The sequence below is a fragment of the Lactuca serriola genome, chromosome 4 (assembly GCF_051521515.1).
Source record: "Lactuca serriola cultivar US96UC23 chromosome 4, Lser_US96UC23_V15, whole genome shotgun sequence".
NCBI classification, from domain to species: domain Eukaryota; kingdom Viridiplantae; phylum Streptophyta; class Magnoliopsida; order Asterales; family Asteraceae; genus Lactuca; species Lactuca serriola.
Genome location: NC_136411.1, coordinates 165,858,101 through 165,870,249, shown reverse-complemented (window position 1 = coordinate 165,870,249; position 12,149 = coordinate 165,858,101).

Sequence of the window (12,149 nt, the reverse complement as noted above, 5' to 3'; positions counted from 1 at the left end):
TAAAGAGTGTAGAATTATATTTATGCCCAACTCTTCATCAAAATTAACATTCAATTTTAGCAAGCGGTCCACGAATCTCTACATCTTTTGCAAGTGGGTTGTGATGGATTCACCATCCTTCATTTTGGTTGTGATCATGGAGGAAATGATCTTATACCTCTCCTGCCGAGCACTTTGATAGAAAACTTCCATCAAATCATGATACATTTCATAAGGATAGTAGTCCTCATAAGACTTTTGCAGCTTAACAGTCATGGTTGCAATCATAAGACACGACACCTTTGTCACATCCCTCTCATGAGTAGTGTGTTCAGCGATTTGTTCAGGAGTGGCATTGGTTACATCAATCTCGTTAAGCTCTTTATCCAATACATATTCTTTGTCCTCATAGAGAATAGCCATTCAGATGTTACAAATTCATTCATTGAAGTTCGAGCCATCGAAAATGACCCTCCCACATAGGTTCATGAGGGAGAAAGAGTGATGCAGGAGCATCGGTACCAGAACCGATCCAAGACCCGACACCAGCTGTCTAACCGAACCCAAAACCAGTTACTATCCGGACTTACCAAAGGCGTGGGAAGATCCAATAGGATATGATCTTATTTTGATTTATTTTAAAAGTAGAAGTTATCTCTTTTTTTTGGACAGATTCTAGTTTCTTTTTATTTGGGTTTTTGTTTTCCTTTTATTCGGCTGAACCAAAGTGGGGAAGGGATTATGTCCTTTTTTATTCTTATTATTGAATTGAAATAAAATTCTCTGTTTTAGAGAAGTTCCAGCTTATTGTTCATCGGCCATCTGATTTGTACCTCCGATTACATCATTTGGTATTAGAGCATAGGCTTAATCAAATGGTAGGACGAGGAAAAGGTAAGACCGTTTTTCGTAGAAGCGCCGACCGAGGTAACGAAGAAGACGTCCCTGATCCGCGTGATATTGAAATCGAAAGGCTCCGACAACATGGTCGAGAGTTAGAAGTGATGAAGGAGTCAGCTGATGAGTCCGATGAGTCAACCACTGTGTGGGATGAGGGTTTTGGCGAGGAGGGGAATCCTTTTGGGATCCAACAGCCAAGGAACCAACCCCGTTTTCAGAATGATCTGCTCCATAATCTGGGAATTAAGATTGAAATCCCTGACTGTGATGGGAGTTATCAACCTGATGACTTCTTGGATTAGATACAAACGGTGGAACATGTTTTTGATCTCCAGGACATCCCGGACCCGGTAAAGGTCAAAGTCGTGGCGATTAAGCTTCGTAAGACCGCTTCCTTATGGTGGGAACATGTGAAGAATCGCAGGCGTTTAGAAGGAAAATCAAAGGTAGAGACATGGGAGAAAATGAAATGGCTCCTGGTTAGGAAATTTCTTCCGATGAATCATCAACATGAGACATTTTCAGACTATCATCAAGCAACCCAAGGCAATATGTCAAGCGAAAGTTTCATTGGCCATTTCGATCAACTCCGTATGAGGTGTGCGGTCGATGAGGAAGAAGAACAGACAATTGCTCGGTTTTTGGGGGCCATAAAAACCGAGATAGCAGATGCCGTACATCTACATCAATATGTAACGTATGATGGTATGTGCAGGTTGGCCCTAAAAGTGGAGAAAGAACAAAAGAACCGGAATCGTCCCTCGAGATCCTGGGTCGTGCCAGTCTCAAAATCGACCCCAGTCGTGCCAGGGAAGCGCGGGTCAGCACCTGCTTCAACTCTCGGCCAACAGGGCACTTCAAATACTTCAGGAGCCACTACAAGAAAAAGACCCTTTTACGACGCGCAAACCACGACACTCTTTGATTTATGTTACGCAAAGGAGAGTGACATTAAAAAAATGTCATCTCTTCAAAAAATTTAAGGATTGAAGACACGCATTATTGCGCGCCCTTAAATTAGTGTCTAAAAAAAACACGGAGGGCACCTATAATAAAATGCGCGTCGTCTAAGGATGTCGCTTTATATTTTTTTAATGGAACGCGCGTTCCATCCTTTAATAGTGGGGGAAAGGGGGAAATGAAATTCTGAAAAAATTAAAAAGCCTGCCTTCCTTTTTTTCTCCTTTCCCTCTTGCCCAAATTATGAACGCTCCTTCCTTACTGCCGCCTACTTCTTCCCCCACTTACTTCTACCCACTAGAACCACCATATCTCCCACTCGATGTTGAAATTGTTAGAAAAAGCCCTAATTATACTCTAAAGTCTCAATATTAGGAATGTGAATCTTGATTCTCGTTTGTTTCAGATTCCCCACAGATAAATCGAAAAACACACAGATGAAGAACCATAACTTTGCTCCATTAGCTTCCCGATTGCATCTCGTCATCACCTTTGAAACTTCTACGTTAGAGACCCAGGTAATCAATTTAATTTTCATTCCTTCACATATCTTTTTCTAGTTTTGAATGATTTGGTGGTTCTTATGTAAAAATTTGGACCGTATCCTGCAAAAGAATTGGGCATATTTGAATAGAAAGCGAATCTGAATCTAGCACTCTCGATATGATTATCAGGCTCAAAGGAGTGGGCGTCGTTAGGAAGGTCGTCATGGGTCTCTAAGGGAGCTAAACACCGCCCGATATCTTCTGCCAAAGGGGTCGCCAGCCACGTCTCGCCAGCTGCTTAACGAGAAGAGAGAGAGAGAGAGAGAGAGAGAGAGAGAGAGAGAGAGAGAGAGGAATAAAGATGTTCAGGCCTTCATAGTGGTAACTTCCATCCCTAAATCGACTTATGTTCTTTTGTTTTTTTACTTCTCGATTTATTATGTTAATCCATTGTGCATCTTTATTGTTTTTTTTTTGTTCATATTTCAATGAATTATCAACTCCTATACTCCATTTTTGTGATTTATGTGTTTGATTTCTATAATTTACCTTTGTCTTTCCATGGTGTTTAGACGAACACCAAGTGTTCGATGAAATTCCCCAGATATCATTAAGTCTTTAGCACCTATTACATATGTTTTATGAAGTGAGAAATGCTTCATTTGATAATATTCACATGTATTTTTATGTTTTTAATAATTGGTGCTCTGTGCCACTATATGACTAAATGTGTGATTTAACTATATGCATTCAATTGCAGGTGTTGCTGCACTCAATGGTAAGATATTCTTGAAATTTTAATCCATTGTTACATTTTTTTCATGTTAATTTAATGGTTGATGGCCAAAGATGTTTTTATTTTGTCAAATTTAGGGCACATCTGGTTTGTGTTTAACCAATGGATGGAATTTAGTTCCATTGCAATCATTTAAAAGACCAAAATACCCCTTTGTATGTATAACGATTAACCAAAAATCTTAAATTAACTATTTTTTGTGCAAATGATTTTTCAGTCAAAGACAAATTCGCAAAGAAAAGTTGCAACTAAGGCACACCACTAAAAGGAGTTGTAGTGATTTTGTGTTTTGAATAATTCTTGATGATGAATTAGTTTGGCCATTGGCCATGTTATATTTTATCTTTTGCTTGTAACTCTTCGATTTTCAACCATGAGAAATGGTAATACGTTTTCTTAGTTATTTTTTTCAACCATGAGAATGTATGTTTATTCAAGTATGTTAATTTAACTTGTTCTAAATGGATCCATGACATTGTGAATTTTAGAAATTTTTTATTTTTTTACACGGTAATTTGATATATAAATTGTTTATACATTGATCCCTAAAAATTTGTTCAATACTAGTTCTCGAGAAGTATTTTAATATTGAATCCCCAATATTTTTTTATTGAATTTAATTAATAGTTTATAATAATTAATTTTAGATATGAAGAAGCGGAAACATTTGGAAGGAAGGGCTAATGTACAAAAGGCTGCTTTCAGTATGATCTAGAATTCAATGAGCTACAGGTTTGTTATTCTTCAAACTTTGCTTGGTTGAAAATGGTGATCTGTTATATTATATTATATTATATATATATATATATATATATATATATATATATATATATATATATATATATATGTTGCTTATTTGTTAGAAATTTTCTAACAGGGGCAACTGTGTCATTTAACAGAGTAGATGTATTGAGAGAAAACATAGAAGCAGTGTTTGCAGCTTGTGATGCAGCTCATGGAAGATGGGCAAAACTTCTTGGTGTTCGTGCTCTTTTGCATCCAAGACTAAGGCTTCAAGACTTTTTACAAATATATAACGTGTCACAATAATTTGTAACTGCAATTTGTTTGATTAATAATATTATTATTGTTGTTATAGATGACAAAACTAAAAGGAATGCTTGATCAAGAAACATGGGTTGAAGTAGATGTGCCTAATGAATTCCAGGGAATTGTGGATTCCCTTTTTAGCTTGGAATCTTTAGGCTGTGGTATGCCACTTATACCCCCTCCCTCCTTTGGTATGATGGAATCAAGAAAGCAATGGTTTATTCGATTGGAATGAAAAACACATTCTTGTTTGTTCTATGGAATGGAATTGGAACGTGATTCCTTACATTTTGTTAGCTTTCGTTTGCCAGAGGGTGTTTTTTTTTTTTCTCTCAATGCAATGAAAAATTTCATGATATAATTAAATTAGAATTTATTTTTGTAATTTTAATGATGAAATTTTTAACGAATCATGATTTAAGTTAAATTACAATTTAGTGACCGATTCCATTCCCTGGCTCTGTTTCATGACACTCAGGATGAATGGGATGGAAGAACAGGGTGACTCAGTACACAAAAGACACTTTGTTTAAAATTAAGTGTGCTGGCTTTTCATGTATTTGTTTAAAATTGTAAAAGGGGTGACTCAGTACACAAAAGACACTTTGTTGAACTTTCCTCTTACATATATATGTATTTATATGTATAATTTTATTGTATAGCTGGTGGCATAACAATTTTTCCTAAAATAGCAACTCCTCATATGCAGAATATTAATTAATGTGTATGTCACGTATGACTGACTTTTGTTATATTTTAATATGTTAGAAAAGGAGACTGAAAAAACTAACTTGTTCTTGAATTGCTTTACTTTAGTTTAAAACTATTAAGATTGAACATAATATGAACTTAAGGAGTTTGGTTTGCAAGATATTTTGGAAAGAACTGGAATCTGGCATACGGATTAGAACCTCAAATTTTGTTCTTGAAATGTTGAAATTTTTCAACACAAGGGCTTGTCAACTTGTTCTTGGTGCTGGTGCCATGCAGGTAACTCTTTTTTTTTAATTCTTTTTGTTAAAAATATATTAAATCCTGTTTAATTGGCATTTTCTAGGTGTCTGATTTAAAGTCAATTACATCAAAACATTTGGCATTGGCAAGTCAGGTTGTTAGTTTTGTACATGCTATTATCCCTGGTAGGTAAGAAATTAGGAGGATTCTTTTCCTGAAACTACCTGAGACATGAAAAGTAATGTTGTTATCAGAAATTGAACGGGTATCACAGGTAATAAATAAACTCTTTTACAAATTTTCTCCCATTCTTGGGTATTATTGAGAGTATAAATATTAAATTAAAAAGTGTGAAAAAATATTTTTTTTAGGATTATAAAATGCATAAAGATGAGATACATACAAAACTGGTGCAAATAATGAGGGAAAGGCTGTTAGTTCATCTTCGTGGATTACCTCAAATCATTGAAACATGGAATTGATCAGATGAAACTGATGTAAAACCTAGTCAATTTGCTAAATCACTCACCAAGGTAATAAATATATATGTATTTTTTTAATTTCATTTTTTATAATAATGTTACCTCTTTATTGGTAAATATGTAATTGATTTTTAGGAAGTTTGATATCTTCAACGTATGCTTTCTCTAACTTTGCATGAAGCTGATGTTCAAGAAATGTTCAAGTGAGCCTTTTTTTTCAACGTGTGCTCGGGCATCCTATCAACTTGTTCATAGTGAATATCTCCTGGTCTTCTAGAAGCAATTACCAAGCATGCTAACATGGAATATCGTCTGCTAAAAATTAAAATCACTTAAGGGTTGTTTCTTTTTTCCCCATTAAGTTCTATATGTGTATAGTGACTTAATGCTGCATATCTGGATAAAGTGTTGCATATATAAAGTCTTTTTTTCCTAGACTGAATAAACCTTCCAAATGAAACAAAGGGTATGTATGTCAGTTTGTTATTTTAATGTTATGCGGAGCTTGGTCAAAATCATCACAAAAATGTATGTGTCGAAAAATCATCACAAAAATGTTTTTCTCATTAAACATACTTGTCCATGCAGTTCTATTGGATAAGAAACCTGATGAGGTTCCCATGGTAAGTGTAATTTGGTGTTTGCTATGATACTATTCTGCTTATGCAGCTTGTAGAATCTGTGCTAAGTAAGGTCATGGAAGAGTTTGAGAATCGCCTCACTAGTCAAGTTGAACTGGTAAAGCTTCTTAGCTATGTTGTATCCTAATTTCCTTGCTTGGTGTTTCAAGTACAAATATAATTACTGCAAAGTTGTCTTACAATCAGTCATACATCCTTGACATTTTGTATATTCTTGATCACTAGAAACTTGCAGTTGCTAAAGATACCTTTAATAGAAACATGACTTATTGGTAGATCATTTTGATTCCACTCACATTCATACCATGTGTATTATTAATTAGTTGATATTGATATTGTACAACTGACATATATGTTTATTGTGTAGGATTTCCGTGTTGTTTTCGATCAAGAGTTGGGATTGATATTGAAGCTAAGAGACATGATGATTGGTTGGATACATGAAGGGTTTCAGAGCTTCTTTAGATCGCTTAATGATGAGTTACTGAAACAAGAAAGTGCCCCTTTAGAGCATTGTAGCATTAGGTTATATAGTTAGGGAAAACCTCTTATTTACGGTATTTTATTTGTATGACATTAAATTTTATGCAATGGATTGTATTTTTTTTATATGATATTTATTTTATATTATGAGACATTAAATACAAATTTAATTTGAAAATTAGTAAACTTACAAATAATTTTTTTTAACATTTAAAAGTATGATACGCAAAAATGTGTGTCATCTTCATTTATGACATGGCCTTTCTTGACAGGGGCTTTCTTAATACGCATTGCGTGTCATTAACATGCGCGTCGTAAGGTTACGACACGCGAATGCGTGTCGTCTTCCTTTATGACAGGGCCTTCCTTGATACGCATTACGTGTCGTAAACGCGCGTCCTAATTGCGTGTCGTAAATGAGCGTCGTAAATGCGTGTCGTCTATAGACGACGCGCAAAAGTGTGTCGTCTCTCTTTATGACAGGGCCTTCCTTCACACGCATTTGCGCGTCGTCTGAGCCTTTTACGACGCGCAATGAGCATTGTAAAAGGCTGTTTTTCTAGTAGTGAGCTAAGGTCAACCGGTGTTTTCGTTGTCAAGGTGTGGGTCACATGTTCCGTGACTGTCCCAACAAACATGTGGTAACACTTGTTAATGATTCCCTGCCCCACTTTAATGAGTACATAGAAGTGGAAGGTGAAGGAGAAGATGAACAGAACCTGGTGTTTGCCAACCAAGGGTAACCCTTAGTGATCAGGCGGATGTTGAACGCCACACCCTCACCCGAAGAAGATGATGACTATTGGAAGTGCAACAACATTTTTCGAACAAGGTGCACTTGTCACGGCAAGGTGTGTAATGTTATAATCGATGGCGGTAGTTGTGAGAATGGTGTGTCAACCTCTATGGTTGAAAAGTTGGCTCTCAAACAAGTAGCACACCCGTAACCGTATCAACTTGCTTGGTTAAAAAAGGGTAACTCGGTCAAAGTAGATAAGAAATGCCTTGTTTCGTTCTCGATCTGGGCACGGTACCAGGATGAAGTGTGGTGTGAAGTAGTTCCCATGGATGCGTGTCACCTCTTATTGGGTCGCCCATTGCAGTTTGATCGCCGAACCCTACATGATGGGTATAAAAGTACTTATCGTTTTAAAAAAGATGGAAATAATATTACATTGATCCCTCTTGATGACCGCCAACCGAGGGATACAGAAGCATCTGTAACCGTGCGTGAGACAAAGTTCGAACGATCGTTGACTGAGAAGATTACTTTTGCCCTTGTAGTGTTCGAGACAAACCAATATGGTCCATCATTACCGTTGGCAGTCCAATCATTAATGCGTGATTTTGATGAAGTTTTTCCCGATGAGATCCATGCCGACTTGCCATTAATGCAAGAGATTCAACATTGTATCGATTTTGTACCCGGCGCCGTGATACCGAACAAACCAGCCTACCGAATGAATCCGAGGGAATACGAGGAACTACAAGGACAAGTGTCTGAATTGTTACAAAAGGGGCTTATACAGGAGAGTAAAAGTCCATGTGTTGTACCCGCTTTATTAGTTCCAAAGACTAACGGAACATTTCGGACGTGCATTGATAGTCATGCCGTGAGAAAAATCATGGTCAAATATCAGTTCCCTATACCTAGTTTTGACGATCTAGTTGATCAACTCTACGGGGCGAGCATTTTTTCCAAAATCGATTTGAGGAGTGGGTACCACCAAATACGCATGAGACCGGGAGATGAATGGAAGACCGCGTTCAAAACACGAGATGGGTTATATGAATGGATGGTGATGCCTTTTGGCCTAACCAACGCGCCAAGCACATTCATGCGCCTCAGGAACCACGTTTTTAGGGATTTCATTGGTAAGTTCCTTGTGGTATATTTTGATGATCTGCTGGTATTTAGCAACACACCTGAACAACATCTACTGCATTTACAAATGATCTTTGAGGTCCTACGTGTTTAGAAGCTGTTTGCTAATAGAGAAAAATGGAGTTTTATGGTTCATGAAGTCACATTTTTAGGATTCATCATATCAGCTGAAGGTTTAAAGATGGATCCCGCTGAAGTCGACGCTATTTTACAATGGCCTGAGCCGACATCTATCCACGATATCCGAAGATTCCATGGTTTGGTCTCTTTCTACCGGCAGTTTATTTGAAACTTTAGCTCAATCATTTCTCCCATTACCGAATGTCTCAAAGGGGGTCGTTTTCAGTGGATTGAGGCAGCTTCACGTGCTTTTGTGTGACAACCCAAATTTATTGTTGTTACAAATCCCGTCTGCACTAACGGAATTTGTCGTTATATTTAATGTTTCCTGTGATGTTTGGAGTCGTCAATAAACAAATATTTAGTTATTTATATGTCCTGACATTATCATAGGTAATTATAACTTGTAAGTGTTAACCCCGTTTAACTAAATAGAGTTATATTACTTTTCAACCACTTCACCCGGGTAAAAAGTTTTAACCCCGTTAAACTTTAGCATCGGGTAGCCGTGTATTGGGTGCAATACCCGAGGCATATGAAATGAGAGTAAACACCATTTGAACACTCTTTTACCACTCATTCACTCTCTCTCACTACTTTCTCTCTCTAGACCCGAACCCGACTCCAAAACCATGAATTTCGGCTTCCAAACGTAAGAATTTATTCCCTATCTTATTCTAAACATACTTCATTCTATTTAGAGGCCAATAATCATAGGATTTAGGGGATTAAAGGGAGTTTACAGCCTAGGAAGCCCCTTAGGTCGTAAACACCTAAAACCTTGCCAAAAACCCCATTTTTCCTTCCTTTAAGCTTGTGTACTAATTAAGGGAATTACCTAGGTGAGTTTGGACATGAAAACTTAAGATTTTGAAGCCTAAAAAAGAGTTTATGGCCCAAGCTTATGCTTAGGCCGTAAACACCCAAAAACCCTTGATAAATGTCCCAAAAACTCATCTAGGGCATGTAGGAATTTAGCTATGACCCTAGGAAATGTTTAAGACCATTAAACAACACCATTTAGAGACAAAAAGAGGAGTTTATGGCCAAGTCTAAGCTTGGGCCGTAAACACCCAATAATTATGCCAAAATGTCCCCAAAACTCCACCTAAGGTCTTCAAAAATTTATTTAAGGTGAAGGGAAGTGTTTTGGACCATTTAAACATCCATTTTGAGGGATTAAATGGAGTTTATGGCCCAAGCACAAGCCTTGACCGTAAACTCCCCAAAATGTCACAAAATGAGGGTTTTAACCCTCCAAATTAGTCCAAGACACTTGCTAGTAGATTAGGGAAGTGAAATAAGGCCTTAACTTGCAATTTTGGAGGAACACATGAGTTTACGGCCAAGCCTAGGGGGCTTACGGCCGTAAACTCCCAAGGAGTGGCCTTTGGGCCGTAAACTCCAAGGGAGTGAACTCATGGACTCCCCCGCAAACCCCTCTTGGCCTTGTACCACTCCCGGGAACCGCTTCTAGGCCCTAAAACCCCGAATCAATGCTAGAATGCCCAAATACTTTAATGAAAAGCATAAAATGATTAATTTATTGTAACATACATATTTCATATGACATTAGGGGCCTAAAAGGTGCACAAGTCGTTATTTGGTACAAAATGCTCAATCGACACTTTTACCCGATTTACCCGATTCACCCGATTTACGCGATTTCAGGTGAGTTCATACCCCTTTAATGAACCTTTCAAATGTTTTATATGTTTTACGGGGGATACAAGTTAATTATACATGTTTATGGAAATTCATACAAGTCATTTATTCATGTTACGGAAATTGATCACATGTGATTCACTATCCGTAGTTCAAATCACATGTGATTTACCACTATGCTTTATAAAAAGGATTTTTGTTTTCAAAACCATTTCGGATAAAAGATCAATTTTCTAAATATTCCCTATTGACAAGATTTTTATTAAATAAATTCCTTATAAAATGTAACCACACCAATATATTTATATAAATAAGGCTTGAAGGACTTAGGACCGATAGCTCGCCTTATTTCCTGTTCTTGTTTGATTGTGGGCTTAGGGTAGTTGTTATCCGTCCGACTATCATTGATTTCTAAGTTATATATCATATATATGAGCAATGGATACGAGTATTGTCATTTCATTCGATGTTTAAACCACTAAATTGACAAGAATCATACGCACTAAGTTAACTATAATAGGTATAGTTAAGGCCACTATTACTCTCTATAGCTACTACTCTACACACTATAATACACTCTATAATGATACTATATACTAATAGGAGAACATACTACGAGCATACAAAAGACTACTACGCTATAATACAAGAGAAAGCACTAATCAAGAGATAACACACTAACCCACTACGAGATACTCTATTCGCTATGCACTACGCCCAGAGTCTTCTGGCAGGAAGACGACGCTATATGTATAGATCTATATGGGGCAGACGCTATTACATCCCGACTGTTAACTTCAGTCCGAGCCGTACAGGTCCAGGGATACCACTACTTCACTACACTGTGCATGACCGGGAAGGTCATGGGGTCCTCTATTACTCACACTATTGGTAACATACAAGAAATACACTATCACCACACTAAAATAATAACTAAGAGTTAAGTTAAAATCCCGAAGTAAGCAAGTATCTAACACTATAGAAAGTTTGCACCACTATTATTGATTTCAGGCATAACCTACCATATTGCGTTACTTATTGGAAAGCCACTATTATACTGTTACAATGAATGTTTTCTTCAAAGATGAAAATTACATGTTTCTTAAAGGTTTTCACTTACAAAGTATTTCTGGAAAATATAGGATTTTCTAGGTTTTTCTACTACTTATGAATGTAAATTACAGCTTTTCATACTATCGTTTCTAATGCTTTTTATACAAAAACTCACACTAAACTCTTATGAACTCACCAACTTTATGCTGATATTCGTTTTCAAAACAACTTGTATCCTCATGTCAAAGATAGACAGGTACAGGCGCGCCATTTTGGAGAAGGTGGAGCATACAAGATCCATCTCTTATTTTTGTAATACTTTTGGTGATTGTTAAACATTACAAAACACACTTGTAATTAAACTCACTATGTAATGCAATGGTTGTATGTTTCTTGTTTTTACTATTATGCAATTGTGATGATACTATACATGAGATCCTCCACCCCGAAACGTATTCCGCCGTTATCGGTTTTGGGGTGTGACAGATTGGTATCAGAGCATTGTTTATAGTGAATCAAGTATATCAACCTATAAAAGATATACGAACTATAAACACTTCGGGACTAAAACACTCTGACCAAGAATATATACTGTTAAGTGTCTAAAAGATCTAACTAAGTATATATATATATATATATATATATATATATATATATATATATATATATACACACACACATCACTATAAAACACAT